Genomic DNA, 13,940 nt, shown 5'->3' on the forward strand with positions numbered 1-13,940 from the left:
CATACACTATTTATTTGTCAATCATATCTCAATAAAGCTGGAAAAAAAAGAATAAAATATCCAGTATTGATGGTATTCAAGAAACAAAAGCGGCCGTGGAAAAAAAAAAAAAAAGCGGCAGTGGGTGGTGGCGGTGGTGGGATGAATTGGGAGATCGGGATTGACATATATACACTAGTATGTATAAAATGGATGACTAATAAGAACCTGCTGTATAAAAAAATAAATAATATTCAAAAATTCAAGAGAAAAATAATACTAATGCATAGAAAAGTATTCTCATAAATTAACAGGTAATTTGATGTGTCTTTTTGGAGGACACTTTGGCAGTACCAATCAAATTTGTAAACCTTTGACCCGGCAATTCCACTTCTAAAGTACAGATATACTAGACTCAAAAAGATATTGCGGCAGTATTATTTATAATGGCAAAAACTCGAGATACCTGAAATGTCTGTCAACGGGAAAATGGCTAAAGAATGAAACCTTCATACATTGAATACCATGAAGACATTCAAAGATCTACTATGTCCTGACATTAAAGGATATACTCAACATATTGTTGAATGAAAAAAAGAAACAAGTTGCATAACGAAAGGTAGGATTATAAGGCTACACACCAAAAGGGTTCTCAGTGGAAGTTTGGAGGGGACAGGAGTGGGAATAAGAGAGAGAGAGTAGGGTGATAAGGACTTTTGCTTTTTATTTTATGCACTTATATACTATCTGAATTTTTATTGTATATTTCCTTTACAATCAAAAATTATTTTTAGGGAATTCCCTGGCGGTCCAGTGGTTAGCACTCCACACCTCCATTGCAGGGAGCATGGGTCTGATCCCCGGTCAGGGAACTAAGATCCTGAACAGCATGACCAAAAAAAAAAAAATTATTTTTAAGATTTGCAGAATCGGAATTAATCATCTTATTTCTTCTCCTGGAATACTTGAGACTAAAGTTGTGTTTTAGGCAAGAAAAGTTTCCCTTTAATAGATGAAGTTTGGTTAAATATATCTATACAGTGTTAGAAATGAAGTAAAAATGGTCAATGGAAAGACTGACAAATGAATTTTAAAAAATAGTTTCATAAGATACATGCACCTCCTATGTTCATAGCAGCACTATTTCCAACAGCCAACACATGGAAACAACCTAAATGTCCATCGACAGATGAATGGATAAAGAAGATGTGGTACATATATACAATGAAATATCACTCAGCCATTAGAAAGAATGAAATAATGCCATTTGCAGCAACATGGATGGACCTAGAGATTATCATACTAAACAAAGTAAGTCAGAAGGAGAAAGACAAATACCATATGATATCACTTATATGTGGAATCTAAAATACAACACAAATGAACATATCTACAAAACAAAAACAGACTCACAGACACAGAGAACAGACTTGTGGTTGCCAAGCGGGAGAGGGAGTGGGGGAGGGAAAGACTGGAAGTTTGGGATTAGCAAATGTAAACTATTATATACAGGATGGATTACATCAAGGTCCTACTGTATAGGAAACTATATTCAATATCTTATGATAAACCATAAGGAAAATAATATGAAAAAGAAGATATATGTATATGACTGAGTCACTTTGCTGTACAGAAGGAATTAACACAATATTGTAAATCAACTATACTTCAAAAACATTTTTAAAAAAGTTTCATGTATCCCTGGATCATACGATATCACGTATGAATATTTTTTCATGAAATAATATTGAGGATCACTATTTATAGGAACTTAATGTGGCATAACTGATGTTTAATAGGTTAACCCTTTTTTAAAAAAATTTATTTTGGCTGTGCTGGGTCTTAGTTGCAGCATTCAGGATCTTCATTGTGGCATGCAGACTCCTTAGTTGCAGCATGCATGAGGGATCTAGTTCCCCGACCAGGGATCGAACCCCAGGCCCCCTGCATTGGGAGCACGGAGTCCTACCCACTGGACCACCAGGGAAGTCCCAGTAGGTTAACCCTTTTAATCTCTTTTAATTAAAAAGAAGTTGCTCAACAACTGCTCCTTAATATTTTCCTTTCTGTTCTGCCCTCCAAAAGCACTAGCACATACTAAAATATTTTAGTTACCAAATCCTCTAAACCTTTTATTAATAATTCTTAATATAAGCACCCTGAAGATAGTTAAATGCTTGCTCTTCTCCAGAGAGTTAAGAGGCTAGAGAGAAGCTTCTGATTTTCTACAAAATAAAACAAATGTAAGCACAAAGAGGAGACAGTTTTAAAAATATAAAGAAATAGGGCTTCCCTGGTGGTGCAGTGGTTGAGAGTCCGCCTGCCAATGCAGGGGACGCAGGTTCGTGCCCCGGTCTGGGAGGATCCCACATGCCACGGAGCGGCTAGGCCCGTGAGCCATGCCCGCTGAGCCTGCGCGTCCGGAGCCTGTGCTCCGCAACGGGAGAGGCCACAACAGTGAGAGGCCCGCATACCGCAAAATAAATAAATAAATAAACACAGACACAAAAGGTCAAATATTATGATTCAACTTATATGTGGCACCTAGAATAGGCAAATTCATAGAAGATAAAAAGCAGAACAGAGGTTACCAGGGGTTGAGGGGGGAGGACAATGGAGAGTTATTTAATGGGTACAGAGTGTGGGATGCCGAAAAAGTTCTGGAAACGGATATTGGTGATGGCTGCACAACACTGTGAATGTACTTAATACCACTGAATTATACACTAAAGAACGGATAAAATGGTAAATTTTACAGTTTGAAAAAGTTTGCAATCATTAATGCAGTTGCAGAGAAGCAGACTTCTTACTTATCTTATGCCATAATATGCAAATGCATATTTGTTTAACAGAACGGTCTTAGTGGTCTGTGCCTACAGTGGAAGGACAAAGCCCCTCTCCCAATTATACAAAGATATCCCAGAAGCCAATTATCTCTGGGATTTTATGTAAGCACATAGAACATGTAAAAGACTGTTTGTAAAATAGCCAATCTTAATGGTATCACCAATAGGTAAAAAACATCGTGGGACTTCCCTGGTGGTCCAGTGGTTAAGAATCTGCCTTCCGATGTAGGAGATGCGGGTTCAATCCCTGGTCTGGGAAATAAGATCCCACAGGCCACAGGGCAACTAAGCCTGTGTGTTCTGGAGCCCACATGCTGCAACTACTGAGCCCGCATGCTCTGAAGCCCCCGCGCCACAATGAAAGATCCTGCATGCTGCAACAAAGATCCCATGTGCCGCAACTGAGACCCAATGCAGCCAAATAAATAAATTAAATAAATTTATTTTTAAAAAATTGTGTCTTTTTAAAATACTTACAGCAAAGATGCACCCATATCCTGAATCCTAATGCTCTCCCTCAAATGTAAATTCAGAGGAAGGGACGGGAGGCAAAGCTGAGTGTGTGCAAATAAAAGGAAGTGGAAAGTACTCTTCATACCTTCTGACTGGTTCTATCCAGTTATTCTTTGGTATCTACTGGCAGTATTTTTTTTAACATCTTTATTGGAGTATAACTGCTTTACAATGGTGTGTTAGTTTCTACTGGCAGTATTTTTAAAAGGGGTTTATCCATGAGGGAGGGGAAGACAGGTAAGGCTACCCTCCTTAGGAACTCGCCTCCTTTCTACCTGTCACCCACAGGAAGAGGGGAAAAAGTATTTCAGGGCTCTACTTTTTAACCTTGATTAATAGACAATCAACCCACCCAAAGAACTACTATTTTCTATGAAACCCATTCCGAGGTAAATAAGAATAAAATACATCATCAACACGAATGTGAGAAAAATACTTCATATTTTTTTTAATATCCTTGATCCCTTATAAAGATTTTTAATTTCTAGTGACCTAGGTGGATATTAGTAGTGCAAGTTTAATAAGAACACTTCAATTTAGTGTCCTCCAAAGCTTAAAATGTCCTCACGAAACAATGCTACTAGAAATAACTGGATACGGGACTTCCCTGGTGGTCCAGTGGTTAAGACTCTGTGCTCCTAAGGCAGGGGGCCCGGGTTCGATCCCTGGTCAGGGAACTAGATCCCGCATGATGAAACTAAGGCCCAGAACAACCAAATAAATAAATAAATATTTTTTAAAAAAGAAATAACTGGATAGCATTAAGAAAAAAAATAACTTCACGCTGGTCAGAATGGCCATCATCAAAAAATCTACAAACAATAAATGCTGGAGAGGGTGTGGAGAAAAGGGAACCCTCTTGCACTGGTGGTGGGGATGTAAATTGATACAGCCACTATGGAGAACAGTATGGAGGTTCCTTAAAAAACTAAAAATAGGGGCTTCCCTGATGGCGCAGTGGTTGAGAGTCCGCCTGCCAATGCAGGGGACATGGGTTTCTGCCCTGGTCCGGGAGGATCCCACATGCCGCGGAGCGGCTGGGCCCATGAGCCATGGGTGCTGAGCCTGTGCGTCTGGAACCTGTGCTCTACAACGGGAAGGCCACGGCAGTGAGAGGCCCGTGTACCGCAAAAAAAAAAAAAAAAAAAAAACCAACAAAAAGACTAAAAATAGAACTACCATATGACCCAGCAATCCCACTACTGGGCATATACCCTAAGAAAACCATAATTCAAAAAGACACATGCACCCCAATGTTCACTGCAGCACTGTTTACATTAGCCAGGTCATGGAAGCAACCTAAATGCCCATCAACAGCAAATGGATAAAGAAGATGTAGTACATTATCTACAAAGGAATATTACTCAGCCATAAAAAGGAACGATACTGGGTCATTTGGTGAGACGTGGATGGATCTAGAGACTGTCATACAGAGTGAAGTAAGTCAGAAAGAGAAAAACAAATATCGTATATTAACGCACATATGTGGAACCTAGAAAAATGGTACAGATGAACCAGTTTGCAGGGCAGAAATTGAGACACAGATGCAGAGAACAAATGTATGGACACCAAGGGGGGAAAGTGGCGGGGTGGTGTTGGTGTTGGTGTGATGAATTGGGAGATTGGGATTGACATGTATACACTGATGTGTATAAAATGGATGACTTATAAGAACCTGCTGTATAAAAAAATAAATAAAATAGAATTCAAAAATTAAAAAAAAACAAACGTTTTTTCCCACACCTCAAAATTAATTTTTCAAAAAAAAGAAAAAAGAATGGGAGAAACAGAAGTTGAGAAATTAATATTTGCTCCACCTATGGAGAAACAATTTTCTAACGATGGAAGAAATTACAAAGGAACCAGTGAAGAGCTACGGCATGAAATATTTAGATTTCTGTACAAAACAAAACAAAAATAAAAATGAATATCTCATGGACTTCCCTGTGGCACAGTGGTTGAGAATCCGCTTGCCAATGCAGGGGACATGGGTTTGAGCCGTGGTCCGGGAAGATTCCACATGCTAAGGAGCAACTAAGTCCATGTGCCACAACTACTGAGCCTGCGCTCTAGAGCCCGTGAGCCACAACTACTGAGCCCAAGTGCCACAGCTACTGAAGCACGTGTGCCTAGAGCCTGTGCATCGCAACAAGAGAAGCCACCACAATAAGAAGCCTGCGCACCGCAACGAAGAGTAGCCCCCGCTTGCCACAAACTAGAGAAAGCCTGTGTGCAGCAATGAAGACCCAACGCAGCCAAAAATAAATAAATTAAAAAAAAAATAGTCAACAAGGACCTACTGTATAGCACAGGGAACTACACGCAATATTATGTAATAACTTATAAGGTAAAAGAATCTGAAAAAGGATATATATGCTGTACATCTGACATGAGATATTTTAAATCAACTCTATTTTAATAAAAAAAAGATTTTTTAAAGAAGTAAAATAAAGGAGTTCCCTGCTGGCCTAGTGGTTAGGATTCCGGGCTTTCACTACTGTGGCCCAGGTTCAACCCCTGGTCGGGGAACTCCCACAAGCTGTGCCGCAAGCTGTGCGGCGTGGCCAAAATAAATAAATGAAATAAAATGAAAAAAATAAATAAAATATTTTAAAAATCAAGCACTGTGTAAATGTTCATACCTGGTGATCCAGTAATTTCATTTTTTTAATTTATTTTTTATTGACGTGTACTTGAATTACAGCATTGTGTTAATTACTGCTGTACAGAAAAGTGACTCAATTATACATATATATACATTCTTTTTCATATCCTTTTCCATTATGGCTTATCACAGGATATTGAATATGGCAGTAATTTCATTAAAAGAAAAGTTACACGTACAGAGACCTATGTGGAAATATTATTCACAATGGTTAAATAAATTGAAGCCAACAATATAGGAATCCTTTGTTCAGTTGTTCTTTTTTTTTTTTTAATTTGGCTGTGCTGTGTGGCTTGCCAGATCTTAGTTCCTGGACCAGGAATTGAACCTGGGCCTACTGCAGTAAAAGCACCAAGTCCTGACAACTGGACCGCCAGGGAATTTCCCTTAGTTCAGTTTATTTTCATAAAAAGGCACTGTTTAGTGGGGAGAATAAAGAGGTAAATAAGCCACAGAGGGAAAAGTGCCCTGCAAAGACATGGACAAAGTGCTCTGGGATCACTCAAGGTAAGGATGAATCATTAACCTTCTAAGCCAGTTTTTGACACTGTACTTCCAACCTAAGAGCAAAGAAGAGAACAGGTAGCTGGGTAGATAGAATCAAGTACGTTGGTTATCTGCTAGATATCTGCAGGGTCAAGGCGGGCTAAGACAGTTCTCTATAAGAGATTTTGTTGAGTTCCATCAGAATTAGCCATGCACAAAGGAAACAAACAAATGAAGCAATGTACTTAAGTTCTGTGAGATAATCATAAAATTGTTATCTACCCTTAAATAAAATACAGTCAACAACTATTTTAAAAATATTCCTGGAAATTTGGCTAACAAGTTCACATTTGAGAGAATAAATGCAGAGAATCTTTAACAATGGAGGGTTTTTTTTTAAGTCACAGATATGATTCAAGATTTGATTTTAATGTATACCTGAAAAAACATCCAGCAACATCATATACTACAAACAAATTTCTAAATTCCGTGCACTGATAGTATATACCCTGAGAGGTTTCCCTTACCCACTCAGTACCCTGGAAGTGAAGGATGCACTTTAAACCAGTTCTCACTCCCTTGTACAGCACTGATCACAGTACTAATCCCTTTTTCTTTGCCAGCTATAATCATATCTTTTCTCTTATTTACTAAACACTATACAGTTTACAAAGACTTCTCATATACGTTATCCCATCTGACACTTTTGAAGAAATAGTTACTAACTCTGTTTTATAAATGAGGAAACTTAAAGTTCAAGGTCAGCTGACTTGGATAGTCACAGCTAAGAAGTGATGGAGCTGGAACTAGAACGCAGGTTTTCAGACTCCAAAGGTAGTAAATACATTGCATTGAGTAACTATGTCAGAACTTTCAGATTGTCAAAACAAACACCTGGTGCTTTTAACACAATAGAGAAGTTCAACTGAAAACCAAGCTTGAATCTGAAAGCTGTATGGTTTCAATCATCTCTTCCCTAAAAATCAGTCACTAAACACACTTCCTTTCCTAAACTCCTCGGAATACCACAAAAATCCTAGAATTTGAGAAATCAACTAAACCAGACCCTTTTAGAGATGAGAAAACTGAAGCATAAGACTTGTGACTTGCTCCGAGTCTCCCATTACAACATAGTTTGTCTTTTTCTAAGGCCCACATCAACAGTACTGTATTCAAGAAATGTCTTGAGAATGGAGGAGACAGAATGGATGGCCGACTGGCTAATTTGTCTGACCTTGGTGGGGCCCTAACTGAGGTTCAGCAGCCCTTTTGCTCATCTCTGGTGGGCTCCCTTACATTTTCCATGACTGCTATTCCAAACTTTTAACACTCTCTGAAGTCCTCTAGCTCATTCTGCAGATAACTTAACTCATTCATTCAGAAAGATTTTAAACAAAGAGTCATCAGGCATTAACAGACCCTACAAGGCAGAAATTATTATTCTAAACTTTGAAGTCAAAATATATCTGGGTTCCAGATCTCTTCAATTACTTAAAAGTGCCTTTGGGAAATTTAATCTCTCTGAGCCATACCTCCTTCAGCTGTCAAATGGGAATGCCCACCCAATCTACAGAATTTTTGTAAAATTAAATGAAATAGCACATAGAAAAGTACCTAGATCAGTGTCTGGGTACAAAATAGGCTGTTGGTAACTTACTCCAATTTCAATGTCCACCTCCGTCACTTCAAATATATCTTCTCCCATCCTTTCTTCATGTTTCATTTTCAAGGCTCACCTCTCTATGAGCTTTGATTTTATTTCCTCCCAATGTTTCTCTATTATCTTCCTTTTCTTTTGCGCAGATCTTCAATATCTAGCTCTCTGCTGGCTCCTTTTCCTTTACCTTCAAACATGTCAAATCTCTCCCATTCTTTAAAATCAAAACAAAATCAAAAAAAGACCCTCAATCCTGCCTCCTATTTAGCACTTACTCTAAATATGCTCCTAAACCCTCTAAGATAGCAAGCAATTACCTCAAAACAGATCAGCTTATGTCAATTTCCTGCTTAAAAACTTTTGATGGTTTAGCAATTCCTTAAACATAAAGCCTGAAGTCTTCTTTTGGCCGTGCCACCACACAGCTTGCGGGATCTTAGTTCCCTGACAAGGGACTGAACCCAGGCCACAGCAGTGAAAGTGCCGACTGCTAACCACTGGACTGCCGGGGAATTCCCATAGCCTGAAGTCTTTAACAAGCATTCTGAATCCTTCTCAGCACCCAGCCATCGATCTTTCCTTTCACCTGCCATTGCACTTTTCAACTTCTCAGCCCCACTGGTCCAGAGATCCCTAAGTATTCCATAACTTTCTAGAATGGTATGTATATGTTTCCTTTCTTAAAAAATATTTAATTATGTATTTATTTATTTGGCTGCACCGGTCTTAGTTGTGGATGTGAGATCTTTCAGTTGCGGCATGTGGGATCTTTAGTTGTGGCATGTAGGCTTTTAGTTGCGGCATGCAGGATCTAGTTCCCTGACCAGGGATTGAACCCAGGCCCCATGCACTGGGAATGTGGAGTCTTAACCACTGGACCACCAGGGAAGTCCCAGCATATGTCTCCTTATATGCAGTTTTCTGGGGTGAAAATCTATTGCTATTCGCAAATTTTCTAGAGGGGGTACCTGAACCAAAAAATGTAAAAACCCACTGCAATATCCTCTAGCCACACCAGACACACACCTTATACTTCAGCATCTCCATTCCTATGCTCAAACTGCCCCCTCTGGCTGGAATAACCTTAATAGTAACTGTTCTTATTAATCCCTCAAGAACAAGCTCCAAAATCACTTCCTCTGTAATGCCTTCCTTCACTGTCTACCAAAACAGAATCATTCAGTCCCTTACCTATAGTATAACACATCCCTATTTAATACTCACCAGACTACTAGGTGTTGTAATGTTAAGCTTTAAGGCGGGAGCTATATACCTTCACATCTTTGTACCGCCAGAACATAACCCAGGTCCTAGCACATGATGGGCAAAACAAAAAAATCTGCTGAACAATTTTGGCACTCAACTGCTCCTGCCCACTTCTGTTACTCATTCACTCATTCACCAAACATTTATAGAGTTCCAATGAAATACCTGGAACTGTGTGCCAAGCAGTAAGGATGTAGACTAGGGCATGGTCCCTGACATTAAGGCAGTTAACTGTGACAATATAGAATAATAATGGTCTTATTTGATAAGTGCTATTTAAAAAGGTCTACATGAAGGGCTGTGATAGCCCATGTGAAGATGTGACTAACACTCACAGAAGGTTTAACAATGGGACATCAGACTCTCTCAGAACAGAGAATGCAACTACTCTGTCTTTCTTTTTTTAAAAAATTAATTAATTATTTGTTTGTTTTTTATTTTTGGCTGTGTTAGGTCTTCGTTGCTGTGCACGGGTTTTCTCTAGTAGCGGCGAGCAGGGGCCACTCTTCGCTGCAGTGCGCAGACCCTTCATTGTTGTGGCTTCTCTTGTTGCAGAGCACGGGCTCTAGGCCTGCGGGCTTCAGTAATTGTGGCACGCAGGCTCAGTAGTTGTGGCTCGCGGGCTCTAGAGCGCAGGCTCAGTAGTTGTGGCGCACGGGCCTAGTTGCTCCGCAGCATGTGGGATCTTCCAGGTCCAGGGCTCAAACCCATGTCCCCTGCATTGGCAGGCGGATTCTTAACCACTGAGCCACCAGGGAAGCCTTGTCTTTCTTTATAAACAACATTTCCCCAATGTTCCTTTTCCTTTTCTAAGAGCAGTAACAATAACTTACCACAGGAATGTGAAGGGTACAGTGCAACCAAATTTTTATCCTACTCGATTCTGGAAACAATTCCACAAGCTAGGTAGAGCAGGAATCATTACACCCATGTTAAAGATGAGAAAACTAAAGTTCAAAGAGCTTACTGATCAAAATTGCACAGTAAATAAGAGGGGATTTATTTAGTACTTATTTACAGTCTTACTCCTCCCTTTCAAACCTAATCAGTTTGTAAGCCCCAGAGAAAAAAGACTTGTTCTCACTGCTTTGTCCTCAGGGACTACAAAGGTGCTTAAAACACAACAGGTGGGGTTTGCCTGGTGGCTCAGTGGTTAAGAATCCGCCCGCCAATGCAGGGGACACGGGTCCAAGCCCTGGTCTGGGAAGATCCCACATGCCGCGGAGCAACTAAGCCCGTGCGTGCCACAACTACTGAGCCTGTGGTCTAGGGCCCGCGAGCTACAGCTACCGAAGCCTGCGTGCCTAGAGCCTGTGCTCAGCAACAAGAGAAGCCACTGCAATGAGTAGCTTGTGCATGGCAACGAAGCTCAACACAACTAGAGAAAGCCCCAACGCAGCCATAAACAAATAAATAAATAAAATAAATAACTTCCCTTCTTAAAATAACTTCCCTTCTTAAAAAAAGAACACACAACAGGCTTTCAATAAATATTTGTTGACTGAATTGATTTGAAAATACAGCAGATCAACAGCAAAAAACACAAAGGAAAAAAGCTCCTTCCCATTATGATGGCATAATAAAAGATTTAAAACAGGCTTCTACTAGTTAGAAAGGCTATACTAATTGTATTGACTCAATTCCACTGGCATGTAATGCATTTTACCTAAGAAGAATTTAAGTAAGGGAGGTGAAGTAGGTTTTTATTTCTGATGTCACATTCATGGCATGTACTGACATAAACCCAGGCTTAAACTGCAAGTTTGAAATTGATCAAAAGTTTTTATTAAAAGCAAAAACTAAGAAAGCATTTTCTTGAGTTTTGACTCTCTGGCTAGAAAAATGTCTGAATATCAGTTCCTTCTGTTATTTTCAGCGGCTGACGCTGCCGTATATACGTTCTCCAATATATTTCTTAATATACCTTTAAGCAAAGATTAGTTAAACCCTTTTAGTAAATAAAACTTTCAATAACCATTAGTCAAAACCACAGCCCAATAACTCACCACCCTTCCCCACCTCCAGGGCTCCATAAAGTTGCCATTCTGCCTGGGCACAAGGTAACACAGCATACCATAAGACAAGGTGACGGAACCGATGTTCAGTATGGCAATGGTCTGTGGTCCTAGAAAGTCCAGTTCCTTATAAATCAGGGGCTCTGACTGAAAATATTTCCATACTTTTCTCCAATATTTAAATTTCAGTGAATCACAAGCTGTTGATAGTGTTATGATAAATAACTGCAATAGGCGTGAGGTAACAGATAGAGCCCTGGATTTGGAATACGGTTTACCCTACTATTTCCTATCCAGGTTAACTGTGTGACCCCCGGCAAGTCAGTTAACATTTCAGAGGCTGTCAATTTAACATTTTACAGCTGTAAAATGAGAGAACCACCACCTCACAGAACTGCACAGTGAAAATTCAATTATATAACATATATGAACAGTTTTCAAAAATAGCACTGTGGGAATTCCCTGGTGGTCCAGTGGTTAGGACTCCATACTTCCACTGCAGGGGGCACGGGTTCAATTCCCGATCCGGGAACTAAGATCCCTCAAGCCAGGCAGGGAGACCACAAAAAAAAAAAAAAAAAAAAAAAAGCACCGATAGCACTATCATCCCTACACAATATTACTAACACAATCAGAGATTCTCAGAGTAAATCACTTGCATTAAGAGATATCAAACAAAGTAATAAAGTACAAAGGGGTTTATTTGCCTACGTGACTAGGGTGGGAATTTTACCTATATAACTTAAATAACCTTCCCTGATTCATGTAAAGGGACCTGGTTGTCCTCATTTCAGAGACTTGAAAGACTAACGTATTTTTCAAGAGAAGTATCTGCAATGGCTTTTATTTTAAAAGCTTTACCTTAAGCTGAACCTAGTCTTCCAACGGGACATACACAAAGATGCCACTAACAAAATGTGATCAAACCCACAAAATTCACCAGTTGCAGTAAGGATCTACTACCTCTCCTCCCTCAAACTGGCTTCATTTCGATTACTTCTGTAGCTTTCTAGAAGCCACTAGGTTTCTGGTTTCTTTATAAAGCAGATCCTTCTATTAATGGACATTTGCTTTCAACTCTGCGTTTTCAGCAGAAGTGAAAATGGATTTGAGGGGAATACAGGGCGTGGAACTGGGCGGCTGGATGAAGTACTGTGGTCTTTTTCTGCGTGCAATGGATGAAGAGGCTGCTCGCCGCCCTATAAATCACTTTCTCTCCTCCGAGATTCTAGCGGTGTGTGAACTACCATTCTGACCATCCGCACCGGTTCTGATTCCTCGATCACAGCAGCGACCCATACGGACTTCGAAGCAAATTCGATCCCTTCCCGGTTTCCTGGGGAGGGGGGCTCACTTCTTTCCCATAGGCCCATCCCCCCTCCAGAAAAATGCCTGGAGATTAGTGCCCTGAAGCCAACCGGGACTGACGTTTAAGAGTTGGACAATAACCTCGAGGTTTCAATAGAAACCCCGTCCGCCTCGCCTTGGCTCCGAAGCCTCCGATCTGCCCAGCTGGGATGCAGAGGTATGAGGGAAGACAGGTTTGAAAAGTGGACTTTGACCCGATCTGGTTATCGTAACCGGATCCCCTGTCAGGGACCGGACCCTGTCAGGGACTGGCCCGGCGGGCTCCCCCGAGGAGGCGACTCCACGCCCGGGCACAAAGGGGCGCAAAGCAGCCGAGACAAAAGGGCCCAGCCAAGTCGCGGTGGGCGGAGAGGGCGAGCCTGAGCGAGGCGCGCCGCAGGCGGAGAAGCCAAGGCGGACGGTTGTGGGAGGGCCGAGGAGGAGGCGGCGGCCACCGCCCGCCCCGCCCTGGCTCGAAGCGACCACCGCCCGGCCGTTACCCCGGCCCGGCCGTTACCCCGGCCCGCACCGCCACCCTCTCGCGGACCTGAAAGCGTGGCCCGAGCCTACCAGGCGCCCGCAGCCCGACTCTGTGCACTTTCCGCTCACTTTCCCTTGCTTGCCGAACTCACCCGGGGCGTCGCCGCCGCCTCCTCAGTGGTTTCCCCCGGAAATCCTACCTGGCCTGCCGGCCGCCAGGCTGCAGCCAGAGACTTCGGCCCCCGGGGAGGGGGGGTGGGGGGGGGAAGGGAGCCGGCGGGACAGTGAGGGGTAGGAAGTGCCGCCGCGGGGGCTCATGGGACTTGTAGTTCCAGGAGGAGCCAGCTGTGCCGCGGGCCGGACAAAATGGCGGGAACCTCTCGCCCTTAGTTCTGGGCGGCCGGCCCCACACGGCCTCTCTGGGCATGCGCCGCCCCTTCTTGTAAAAGAGCTTGGACACCTTTCCTGCTATGCAGGAGGGCAAAGGTCTTTGGACTTGGGAGGACAGAGTTCAATGCTGGGTTTCAGGGAGTGCCTAAGGAGGGAGCTGATGAAGGTGTGCTGTTATAGAAATCTGTGCCCAGTCCCTGTCTGGCTAAAGTTCAGTTATAATCTCCGCAAAGGAAAAAGCTATTGAGGGCCAGTTACTGAAGTGCAGTAAACTTAGAAGCAAGTTACCCTCAATT

General features: G+C 41.8%; 1 protein-coding gene and 1 non-coding gene across 8 annotated transcripts in view; one reads left to right on the forward strand and one right to left on the reverse strand.

The window, feature by feature from the left end:
- The window catches only part of PHACTR4 (phosphatase and actin regulator 4), a 117,209-nt gene extending 103,692 nt beyond the window's left edge, over positions 1-13,517 (reverse strand). For 2 of the 7 annotated variants that reach the window (XM_019938320.3, XM_033839638.2), the window contains exon 1: positions 13,407-13,511. The gene's annotated coding sequence lies outside the window, so the exon portion shown is untranslated. Of the gene's footprint in view, positions 1-13,406 lie in introns of all 7 variants that reach the window. The other 5 variants (XM_033839680.2, XM_019938322.3, XM_033839605.2 and 2 more) reach the window with 5 other exon arrangements.
- Positions 3,943-4,015, forward strand: TRNAR-CCU (transfer RNA arginine (anticodon CCU)). Its single transcript has one exon. It is a non-coding gene; the product is annotated as a tRNA-Arg (tRNA).
- Positions 13,518-13,940: the final 423 nt, after the last annotated feature.

Source organism: Tursiops truncatus, chromosome 1, assembly GCF_011762595.2.
Source record: "Tursiops truncatus isolate mTurTru1 chromosome 1, mTurTru1.mat.Y, whole genome shotgun sequence".
Taxonomy (NCBI): domain Eukaryota; kingdom Metazoa; phylum Chordata; class Mammalia; order Artiodactyla; family Delphinidae; genus Tursiops; species Tursiops truncatus.